The sequence below is a fragment of the Myxocyprinus asiaticus genome, chromosome 6 (genome assembly GCF_019703515.2).
Source record: "Myxocyprinus asiaticus isolate MX2 ecotype Aquarium Trade chromosome 6, UBuf_Myxa_2, whole genome shotgun sequence".
NCBI classification, from domain to species: Eukaryota; Metazoa; Chordata; class Actinopteri; order Cypriniformes; family Catostomidae; genus Myxocyprinus; species Myxocyprinus asiaticus.
Window position 1 is genome coordinate 38,540,322 of NC_059349.1, and position 12,047 is coordinate 38,552,368.

Sequence of the window (12,047 nt, forward strand, 5' to 3'; positions counted from 1 at the left end):
ACTAACAGAAATGGAATAATGTGTCCCTGAACAAAGGGGGGGTCAAAATCAAAAGTAACAGTCAGTATCTGGTCTAGCCACCAGCTGCATTAAGTACTGCAGTGCATCTCATCCTCATGGACTGCACCAGATTTGCCAGTTTTTGCTTTCAGATGTTACCCCACTCTTCCACCAAGGCACTTGCAAGGTCCCGGACATTTCTGGGGGGATTAGCCCTAGCCCTAGCCCTCACCCTCCGATCCAACAGGTCCCAGACGTGCTCTTCTGGGCTCTTCGCTGGCCATGGCAGAACACTGACATTCCTGTCTTGCAGGAAATCACGCACAGAACGAGCAGTATGGCTGGTGGCATAGTCATGCTGGAGGGTCATGTCAGGATGAGCCTGCAGGAAGGGTACCACATGAGGGAGGAGGAAGTCTTCCCTTTAACGCAGAGCATTGAGATTGCCTGCAATGATAACAAGCTCAGTCCGATGATGCTGGGACACACTGCCCCAGACCATGACGGACCCTCCACCACCAAATCGATTCCACTCCAGAGTACAGGCCTCGGTGTAACACTCATTCCTTCGACGATAAACATCACCCCGGTGAGACAAAACCGCGACTCATCAGCGAAGAGCACTTTTTGCCAGTCCTGTCTGGTCCAGCGAAGGTGGGTTTGTGCCCATAGGCGACATTGTTGCTGGTGATGTCTGGTAAGGACCTGCCTTACAACAGGCCTAGAAGCCCTCAGTCCAGCCTCTCTCAGCCTATTGCGGACAGTCTGAGCACTGATGGAGGGATTGTGCATTCCTGGTGTAACTCAGGCAGTTGTTGTTGCTATCCTGTACCTGTCCCGCAGGTGTTATTACACGTGGTCTGCCACTGCGAGGATGATCAGCTGTCCTTCTGTCTCCCTGTAGTGCGGTCTTAGGCATCTCACAGTACGGACATTGCAATTTATTGCCCTGGCCACATCTGCAGTCCTCATGCCTCCATGCAGCATGCCTAAGACATGTTCACGCAGATGAGCAGGGACCCTGGGCATCTTTCTTTTGGTGTTTTTCAGAATCAGTAGAAAGGTCTCTTTAGTGTCCTAAGTTTTTATAACTGTGACCTTAATTGCCTACCATCTGTAAGCTGTTAGTGTATTAACAACCGTTCCACAGGTGCAAGTTCATTAATTGTTTATGGTTCATTGAACAAGCATGGAAAACATTGTTTAAACCGTTTACAATAAAGATCTGTAAAGTTATTTGGATTTTTACAAAATTATCTTTACAAAAAACAGTGTCCTGAAAAAGGGACGTTTCTTTTTTGCTGAGCTTATAAACAGTGATGGGCAGTAGCTTTACTACTAATAGTGAAGCTATTAGCTTAACTACATTTCTTAGTAGCAAGGTGGTAGCTTTCCTTGTTTTTAAATCAAGTAGCTTTACAATAGCAAAGCTATTTTAGGTAGTAAGGTAGCACTGACAAAAGATACAATGGTGTATTTTACATCATGCCATGTATCCAGTGTTTACTATCGGTGGTTTTAAATCAAAACCAAAGAAACGGTCGGAACCGGTTCGTGATTCAATATGAAACACTCTCACTGCTCATGTGCGCACTAAATCATTTGGAGCGGTTTCTCACTCAACAACATGCTAACGAAATACATTAAAATACAGAGAGCAAAGAAAATGCTGGTTGCAGTAGATATTAATATACAATTAATGGAAACTAAACCTGCAAATGCACCCTATCATTTGTCAGTGACGAAAAATGTCTTTAAGTTCAACGTGTGTGCAGCTTGTGAAGTTTCCAGCCAAAAGAGAATCAAAACACTTTGTAGCCTACATGAAAATACTTAAATTACCATAGCATTACCATGTTTACTTGGATATTTACTATCTAAAGGCGATTTATTTGGAGACATGTAGCTTGTAGTGTAACTAGCAACTTTCAGCTTAGCTTAACACATTTTTCTGTTTAGAAGTTGGTAGCTTAGCTAGCTATATTTGAGTAGCTTGCCCAACACTGACTATTAGATATGTTAGATAAACTATTATTAAACATAACATTAACCTTGCATGAAAAGTAGCTTGTTTAAACACATCAAAGGTCTGTATCATGACTAATGTGATGGGTACTACTAATAAAGAGAGAGCACAGAAGAAATCAGGAAAACCATTGAATATGGTGACAAAAACACAAACAAACCATGATATTAGGCCTATATGAACTATATTATGCTTACATTACATCTGATATATGTAAATGTAATATTATGCTTATGTGAAAGAAATCTACACACCAGATCCTGACAAATCATAAATGAATTATTATTGTCTGACCACACGGTAGTAAATTAAAGAAATATTTTACAGCAGTACAAACAGAATGCTGGGGACAAGGACACGTGTAGGGGGGAGACTCCCAGCGGGACAGTGGATTCTGTCCAATGAGAGTGAAGCAAAGAAAATATGCAGAACCCAATACCCATTCACGCTGTTACAGTGGTAAACAGTTCGGTCCTCCAACAGAGAATGTTTCACTTTGTAAATAAACTGACAGTGTTTAATAGCACTCAATATGTGCCCTGCTATGCAAACAGAGCATTCATAAAGTTTACCATGTGTAAATTGCATCAAGGCTTAATGGTACACAAATGAAAGAGGTAAATCAGAAGAGTAAATCCATCATACACTGCTTGTAAACAAGTGACGGGCTCCATTATGAGGAGAAGGATACTGAATAGGATGCACATTTCATACCTAAATCCATCTGCTACTTTTAGATATACTTAGCATTGTTAGATTTCCCCTGTGCAGTTGGACGTTTCTTCAACTTTTGGGACTTTTCCATCCCAGGAGTTGGTTTTTGTTTTTATTTAATTTTATTATTTTTTCTCCCAATTTGGATGGCCAATACCCAATGTGCTTTTAAGTCCTCGTGGTCACATATATTCGTTTTTTATGAGCTTAAATATTCGAATACCAAATTATTGATTAATGCCCATCCCTATTCGAGAGACTCTTATCATAGTGCGAATCTGTCAAACCCATTTGAATAGCTCACCATATATGCATGATCATCACGATAACAGTATTAATAGAAAAAATAATTTCTCCTTCAATAACAGCATTGAGCATCTTCACACAATTGATTATTCATGAACTGCATTACTTCACAGCAAAACACTAAAGAGGGTGAACAAATCCTAATGATTTGTCACTGGAGCAGTTGAGTAAGTACAGGAAATATATCTCGTTTTTGAAAGTATCTCAGGTTTGTGTGATGGCGAAGACTCTTTTGTCTATTGGTTGACAGTGTCTTTGACAGTTCCTTAGGAAAATTAACCATAATTTTATTATAGTAACAACAATTTAACCATGGTATTTGTAGTTAAACTATAGTAACCACAAAATTAACCAATGTTACTAAAGTCATGGTTACTACAATATTACTATAGTAAAACCATGGGTATTAAATGAATGCAATATTACTGTAATAAAACCATGGTTAATAATAATTTAAAATAAAACATTACTAAATTACTACAGTAATAGTTACTAAAAAATTACTACAGTAAATCCATGGTTTCTGCCAAAAGACCATGGCTATTACAAGCATGGTAACTACAATATTACTATATTAAAACCATGGTTTATTTTTGTAAGAACTGATCATGTCTGTTTTCTGTATTGCAATGAATGTAGTAGAAAGTGGCCCTTTGAAAATTTTAAACTAAACCATGAGAAAAATTAACTGTTACACACCTAATTCATATTTTATACTTGGAAAATTAACTCTCAATATAAAATCCTTAATATAAAATGAATAAATAAATCATTTATGTAAGAATTACTAAAATTATGAGTGCGGCCCTCAAGGCTTTAAGGATCCTGCTTTGCGGCCCCTGAGCTTTCCAAAGTTGAGTAGCCCTAATAACCAGGGTTTCTTTTGAAATGTATTCCACTACAGAATACATGCTGTAAAATGTCATTTGTAACGTATTCCGTTGGATTACTCAAAGTGAGTAGCGTATTCTAAATACTTTGGATTACTTCTTCAGCACTGGTAGATTTTTTTCACTTGTTTTGACTATAAAAACTCTGCCAGTACAGTAAGTATAATATACATGTTAAAAATACATTCTCTGAAAAACCTAAATATCTTATGCAGTGTTGTTTCTAAAACAAGATAAATCTAACTGATCTTGTTTTAAGGATTTTTAGATATTTTTACAGGAAAACAATACAAAAATTATTATCAAGAACACGATTTTTGCCCTAATATCAAAGATCTTACTAGAGAAAATAAATTATGATCCAACGTGAATTTTCTTGATAAAAAAATATGATCGTGCCTGGTAACGTGCATGTAAAATGGCTAGAAATAGCATTTTAGCTTAGCGTAAAGCTGACAATTTACACAAGGTTTATTTCTATTTCTTCTGCTCCAAACTTACTTCAAACTTACTTCTCTGTCTGCTCGTATGAATGTAACACATCATAAGAAAGTGTTTCACCGCTGTTCAAATGCACTTTGGATCGCATCATTTATATTTATAAATGTTTTCCATCTGAAAGGACTAAATATTAAATGAAACAAATGACAATAAAATGCAAAGTAATCTCTTCAGTAATCAAAATACTTTTTGAATGTAACTGTATTCTAATTAACAATTATTTAAATTGTAACTGTAGTGGAATACACTTACTTATATTTTGTATTTTAAATACTTAATCCCGTTTCATGTATTTCGTTACTCCCCAACACTGCTAATAACATAAACCATTACAATAATATATGTGAAACTGTATACATTTTTCAAAAATTATATTTCAAATTATTATTACTGTATGATTATGTGTATTTAAATATTTATTTGTACCTTGTATACATGATATTGTATACAACTTAATCATTCATTTAAAGAAATAAGTTTTCTTACATATTTTACAAGGTAAAAATATTGTTTACAAATATCATGAATTTTTGAGTCAAGAATATCAAGAATGTTTTCTCAGGGTTACTCCATATGACCTGAACAAAATGTGCTTTTTCATAAAAAAAAAATGTTATATTTAATTTGTTTTCAACTTCACACACAGGGTCTAAATGGGTCTTCTCTGGGGTTTTTACTTTGTGTCAAATGACAACAAAATGGCTACCTTCATGATGGTTACACCAAATTACAAACTTTTTTCTTAAAATACTGATATTTAAAAAATAAATTTCACTGCTTTTTTTTTTTTTTTTTTAAAGAAATAATAATAGAAGATTATTCTGCACTACTCATGCCAGCATTTCTTTCCTTTCTTTTAAAGAATTTCAGCTTTTAATGGCACTATTTTGTTTTTTACTGTGCCTGAATGGTTACACCACAAGCTCTTTTTTACTTTACATCACGGAAAAAAGATCAAAATGACTGAGTTTTAACTCAATAATTGAAAACAAGTTCATCAAAGAAGAGGTGTATTCAAGTTATTGTCTTGTGTGAATTGCATTTAATGTATTTTTGAATAACGGTAGAACCGGGGGGAAATGAGTGTCATGTCACTGACCCAAATATCACCTGTGAAGAGAAGATTTTTACTGAGCATAATTTCCGATCATGCTGTAAATTTGTCAAATAATGCAAAAAATATTATTCAACTGTATGTATTTAATAGGACAACTGAGTCTGTCATTTAATTAAAAAATATTTAAAAAATAATTCCCATCACAGAATGCCATCAACCATAACAATTTAAGATGTGGTGGAAATATTCATGACTTTATGAAGAAAAAAAGACAGAATTCTGCTGTGAAGTATATATGTCTACTTTTGGACATTGCTAGCAGACAAATTAAATAAACTAGTGCGAGTGTGAAAAGTGTGTTTTAAGATTTTTCCAAGTGCCCAGAGTTAAAGAAACACCCAGTTATGTCATGCTTATTTTCTTCAGGTGGTTTCATTACTTCATCGTTCTTGCTGAATGACAACTTCCCTGAATCATCTGCTGGATGAAGATGAAAACAGCAGAACAAAATGCGACTAGAGTTTGTGCTTATCGGCTGAACGAGAAAAGCAGGCATACCCAGTCTGCACCAGACGAGTAAAAAAAAAAAAAAAAAAAAAAAAAAAAAAAACAAACGCCCTCCTTCCTTTTGTATTTTCTGGATATGCGACACTGAACATAAGACACATGAAATTTGACTCTTCCCCGATCTTTGTTTATCTTTTAAACTAAAAACACAAATGGAGGGAGGGTATTGATATATGAACTTTAACTGGGTAACTTGCACTGACAATGGGACTCAGTTGCTGTAAAATGTAGGATTTTTGTTTTGTTTTGTTTACACATGCTGTAACTGATTTACCAGTTCTGCTACTGTGTGGAAAATGCCTGGCTTGCAAAAGGTCTCTGACCATGAAGTGAACCTCCCCCTCTCCCACATCAACAGTGGAGATAAAATACAGAATACCTCCTGTTTCTCACAAAAAAATAGATAAGGTAAAGATTACACACAGAAACTGATCTTAAACTAAAAAAAAAAAAAAAAAAAAAAAAAAAATCTAAAAATAGGATTTTGTGATATTCTAGTTTCCATTGGTTATATTTAAGATTGTGGTGGTTGCCTTAAAAAGGTGCATGATGAAGTAGCATGAATGGATGGATAAAGGAGTGCAGTAGCAGATGTCTACTGGGCCTGAGAGTTTCTTATCAGCATGTGACCTGACTGAAAGCAGTAAGTTTTGTTCAGTGTGCTTGTTCTAATGATTACACTGTGACTATTTTCTGGAAACACCTCACCCACAGCAAAACAGACCTGATTTGAGGCACTTTTAACCACAAACCAACTAAACCTCAGTCTTTTTCCAGATCTGACACTGGTGAAACTGAAAGATACGTAAGACAACATAAGATGAGTGAATCAAACATTAATCGGAGACGGAATGCAAGAAATGCAATGGTCAAACTGATAAAACCTACATGCATTCCACATCATGACAAGTGTAAACACAGTCATCAAACAGTACAGAAAACATATCCTTTCAGTGACCAACTCTACTCGAAATTATAAATATGAATACAACACGAAATAGTTGTTATTTCAGAATGAAAGAGTTCCTGTTGATCCTGAAATGATGATTTCATACGTCACACTCCCAGTAGCAACCGCAGCAATAAATTAATGACAGGCCACAAAAGCATTCGAGAAGTAGCAATTAACAGACGTCGTATATCGCTGAACAAGAGTAAAAAGAGGCACTGGGAACGAGCGTAAATGTTCGGCAACGTTTATCTACATTTAAACCACAACACAATTAAATAACACGAGGCTTCCGTGACAAACTTTTAACACAAAGCGTCTCGCGCAAACTTTGGCTACAAAATATCTACTTACCATTTTTAAAGAACCATTACATCAATTCCACTCCAAAGCGTTTAATCTCTAAGTCACAAGTACTATTTTATCGGCAGGTTTCTTTTCTGAAGCATCCGCGCCACACCAGTTACAACAAGTGCACACATACACACACCGGGCCGAAAGTGAAGTAGTGAAGTGAGTGTCTGTGCGTGTCCTCATACACACACACACACACACACCCTGCGTTCCCAATGGAATAAATCACCCTCCGAAGGGCACATTGAAGGGAAAACAATAATAATAGCCAAGTTGTAAGATCGCTTCTAACAGAATTTCCCATTAAAATGACTTAAAAAGTTGTCCGAATGGCCATTATTTTTTAGCCCCATACCTTTTAGCCCTCCAAAGCTCTCACAGTCTTCGAAGGGAATAGGGCATAGGGATGATCACTTCTGAATGGCACGCACCATGCCTCTCTTGAGGCATGACGAGAACAGAAGACGGCAGGGTTTGTATTCACTGCTAGCGGCACTCCTCTGTTCCCTCTCACCTCCTGTTGTTTTAATCAGTGTTTCACAACCTTTTTCGGCTTATGTAGGGCCTCATTAAATCCTATGTATTTTCCCTGTTTTCCGTTTGATTATTTCTGAATTCCGTTTTCATCAAAACAGCTGTGTAATCAAATGAACTTTTAGAACTTTAATCAAATGAAAACAGAACAATTACTTATCAACATACCGTTGCAATATTTTTTTTAAATAAAGTGCTTCTACACAGATCCTCAGAATCCAAAAGACAACACTGGAGTTATTTTTTGTCAAATACAGTGCTATGGCAGAGGCCTCCTCTTTGACGCCCTCCCAGAAGGTGGCGCCCTAGGCGACCGCCTAGTTCGCCCATGCCTGATTACTATTATTAGTAATTACCACTGCTACAATGAATATTATATTTTATAGTAGTGATATATTTATGTCCCAGTTTCTTCAGTCTCACGAGTCTAGTTAAACTGAGCTTTTATTTTGACGAAAGCTTTCATTTTGGAGTGAAGCCCTTCAGTTTCTGTTTGATGGTAGCTTCTTCTGGATAAACGGTTCGGTAATCGCTATCAGTGTTGGGTAAGGTACTTAAAAATAGTAATCCACTACAAATTACTAATTATTTCTCTAAAATTGTAATCAGATTACTTGACTAATTCCTTCATTGAAAAAGTAACCACATTACTAATTACTTTACTTTTTAGTAACTTTCTAAAACACTTTTCCGCTCAACAATTTCAAAATAATGTCTATATTTCTTGTTCATCGTTTCACACAAGTCACACACTGAGCACCTCACATTTCTCCTTCACAATGACTCGTTACAGGGCTATAATTTATGTATTCTACATAAATAATATATTAGGAATAAGCATAACCTTATAATGTACTTAAAAATAATTAAATTAATTGAAAGTCAGTAACATCTGATTACAAGAACTTAAAAATGTAATGCATACACTACTTTTTATTTAAAAAGTAATTATATTACAGTAACTAATTACTTTGTAATTGGAATACACCCAACACTGATCACTATATGGTTTAATGTGCTTATTAAATTTCAAAAGGCTGCGATGTAATAATGTAAATATATTGTCTGCATGTGCTGTGCAATTCCAGTTTAATGAGTGCTCTGCTCTCTGTAATCTGCTAAACACAGAGCACGCATGATGCTAACAAGCGGCCAGCTTCACACATTAACAGGGTACGTACGGGTCCTTAAAAAGTCATACATTTACTTTTTAAAATTTAAGGCCATAAAAAGTCTTAAATATCTTAAATAAATTACAAGAAGTCTTAAATTTCCTTTGCTGAGGTCTTAAATTTTGGGGTGTGAATAGAGGAGATGCTTAAAACAGCAGAATCTCCCTCATTTCATCTGTTGTTTAATGTTCAATTGGAAACATTTTAGTCTCAGATCACGCCCTAGTGAGTTTAGAGGTGCTGCCACATACAGAGAAAAATAAATCATATAGTTGGCACCTTAATGTATCCCTTTTGCAAAATCCTGATTTTCATCAAATGTTAAAGTCTGAAATCAATATTTATATGGAGACCAACTGGTCCTCAGTTTCCTCTGTGGGTGTGGCTTGGGAGACACTTAAGGCAGTTCTTAGGGGTCGGATCATACAGTATGCCTCATTCATCAAAAAATCCAAAGCACAAGAACTCGTGGAGTTGGAAGGGAATATTGAAAGTGACGAGGCAGAGCTGAAGTGCCGAATGTCGTTTGATGGCCTCAGAGAATTGACCCGACTGAAATACAGATATAATACTATCTTGATGTGGAAGGTGGAGTTTTGGTTACTCAGGGCAAGACAGTCATACTTTGAGTCGGGGGACAAAGCAGGGAAGCTTTTGGCTAGATATATAAAGCAGAGAGAGTCTTTTTCTACCATTCCCTCAGTGAAATCTGCTGGTGGTGAAATATTTACCTCGGCCATTGATATTAATAATGCCTTTAAAGAATTCTATCTTGATCTTTATAGTTCCACGTCTTCAGCTACCGATGAAGAAATTAGAAACTTTGTGGAACCATTAGAACTCCCTACACTGATGACTGAGCAAAAAATTGAGATAACCTTGGAGGAGCTTGATGAGGTAATTAAGGGGCCAGATGGGGCCAGATGGCTTTGCCACTGAATTTTATAGATCTTATGCATGATATCTGCATTGTACTGCTGCCACACGATTGGCTGATTAGATAATCACATGAATAAGTAGGTGTACAGGTGTTATTAATAAAGTGCTCAATGAGTGTACTCATTTCTCTTGTAATAAACATACATATTATTCATGCTACTTCTTACTCAAGGTGGCGCTGTTGTTTCATTGATAGTCTTGATTTACATTTGACAATGCAATTTGATAAAGAAACAACATGGAAGTAAACTATAACAAGTACAACACATGAACATGATGTGATTATTATCATTTGGGTTTACTGCTGGAATTTTGTAAGTTGTGCATTTATTTAGACTTTTATAGTGCCTGAGTAAATATTTATGTGTAGCTTATGTGTATTTTTATGTGTTAGTCTGTGTAGCTCAGAGCTACAGAATGTGATCTATAGGATTTAGGTTGGAATCACTGATCTATAATGGTCGGGATGCTATAAATTATTTTATAATTTGTTATATACAAAATTTTGTTTATTACAAAACCAATTATTTATCCTTGTGGCACAAAGAGTTAAGTGATATCCAATGTTACTATGGAGGCCATTTTGGTTGTCAGCCTTTTGAATTTAAAAGAAGCCAAAAGGGATCTGCATTGAGATAAAACTTGCAACACTGTCCCTGACAAGTAATGCATTAATTGTCCAGAATTAGGCTAATATTGTACATTACTGTTTACCATAATTATTTTTAGACACATTTATTAAAATGCATCGCAACCCAACGTGTATGGCCAATTTGGGTCGCAACCCATAGTTTAGGAAACGTTATAGGACAAAATTGCCAACTAACGTAAATAATTTTGAGACAGCAAGATGCTCTTTTGAGTAACAAATTAAGATAATGCTTACTCAAAATAACTACTTCAGAAAAGGGATTCATTTTTAAGACTTAGAAAACTTGAAATGTAGTGTAGGAGTCATATTGACAACAAAACTGACGTTCTGGGGTTTGACAGCCATGGTCACAATGAATTGTCAATGTTAGAAAAAGAGCTTAAAAGGATAGTTCACCCAAAAATGAAAATTCTCTCATCATTTACCCACTCTCATGCCATCCCAGATGTGTAACACAATAGAATTTTAGAAGAATATTTCAGCTCTGTTAGTCCTTTTAATGCAAGTGAATGGTGACCAGACCTTTGAAGCTCAAAAAAATCACATAAAGGCGGCATAAAAGTAATATTGGTGCCAGATGGGCTGGTTTGAGTATTCCTGTAACTGCTGAACACTCCCGACTGGTGCCAAAAACAAAAAACATCCAGTGAGCGGCAGTTCTGTGGACAGAAATTCCTTGTTGATGAGAGAGGTCAACAGAGAATGGCCAGACTGGTTCGAACTGACAACGTCTACGGTAACTCAGATAACTGTTCTGTACTATTGTGGTGAGAAGAATAGCATCTCAGAATGCTATTCTGAGATGCGGGTTGGTGCCGTTTTGGCGGCACGAGGGGGACCTACACAATATTAGGCAGGTGGTTTTAATGTTGTGGCTGTATGTCTTCTGAAGCAATGCAATTACTTAGGGTGAGAAACAGATAAACATTTCAATCCTTTTTTATTATATATTTTTTTTAAAGATTTATTGTAAAAAAAAGACTTAAATATTGATCTGTTTCTCACCCACACCTATCATCTTTTTTAAGACATATATTTAACCACTGGAGTCATATGGATTAGTTTTATGCTGCTTTTATGTGATTTTTGGAGCTTGAAATGTCTGGCCACCATTCACTTGCACTTAATGGACATACAGAGCTGAGATATTCTTCTAAAAATCTTTGTGTTTTGCAGAAGAAAGAAAGTCATACACATCTCAAATGGCTGGAGGGTGAGTAAATGATGAGATAATTTTCATTTTTGGGTGAACTATCCCTTTAAATACAAGAGAGTAAGTAAATAATGATAGAATTGTCACTTTTGTGAACTGTTTCTTTAAGAATTAACACAAGGCTCCTGACAACATTCTAACATTTATAATGACATTTTTCTATTTACACTTGA

General features: G+C 35.9%; 1 protein-coding gene across 1 annotated transcript in view; it reads right to left on the bottom strand.

Annotated features, from left to right (window-relative positions):
• Positions 1-7,505, bottom strand: part of LOC127442677 (rho guanine nucleotide exchange factor 18-like) — a 43,085-nt gene extending 35,580 nt beyond the window's left edge. Inside the window, exon 1 of the mRNA XM_051700874.1 lies at positions 7,365-7,505. The gene's annotated coding sequence lies outside the window, so the exon portion shown is untranslated. The remainder of the gene's footprint in view (positions 1-7,364) is intronic.
• Between the last annotated feature and the right edge of the window lie 4,542 nt (positions 7,506-12,047).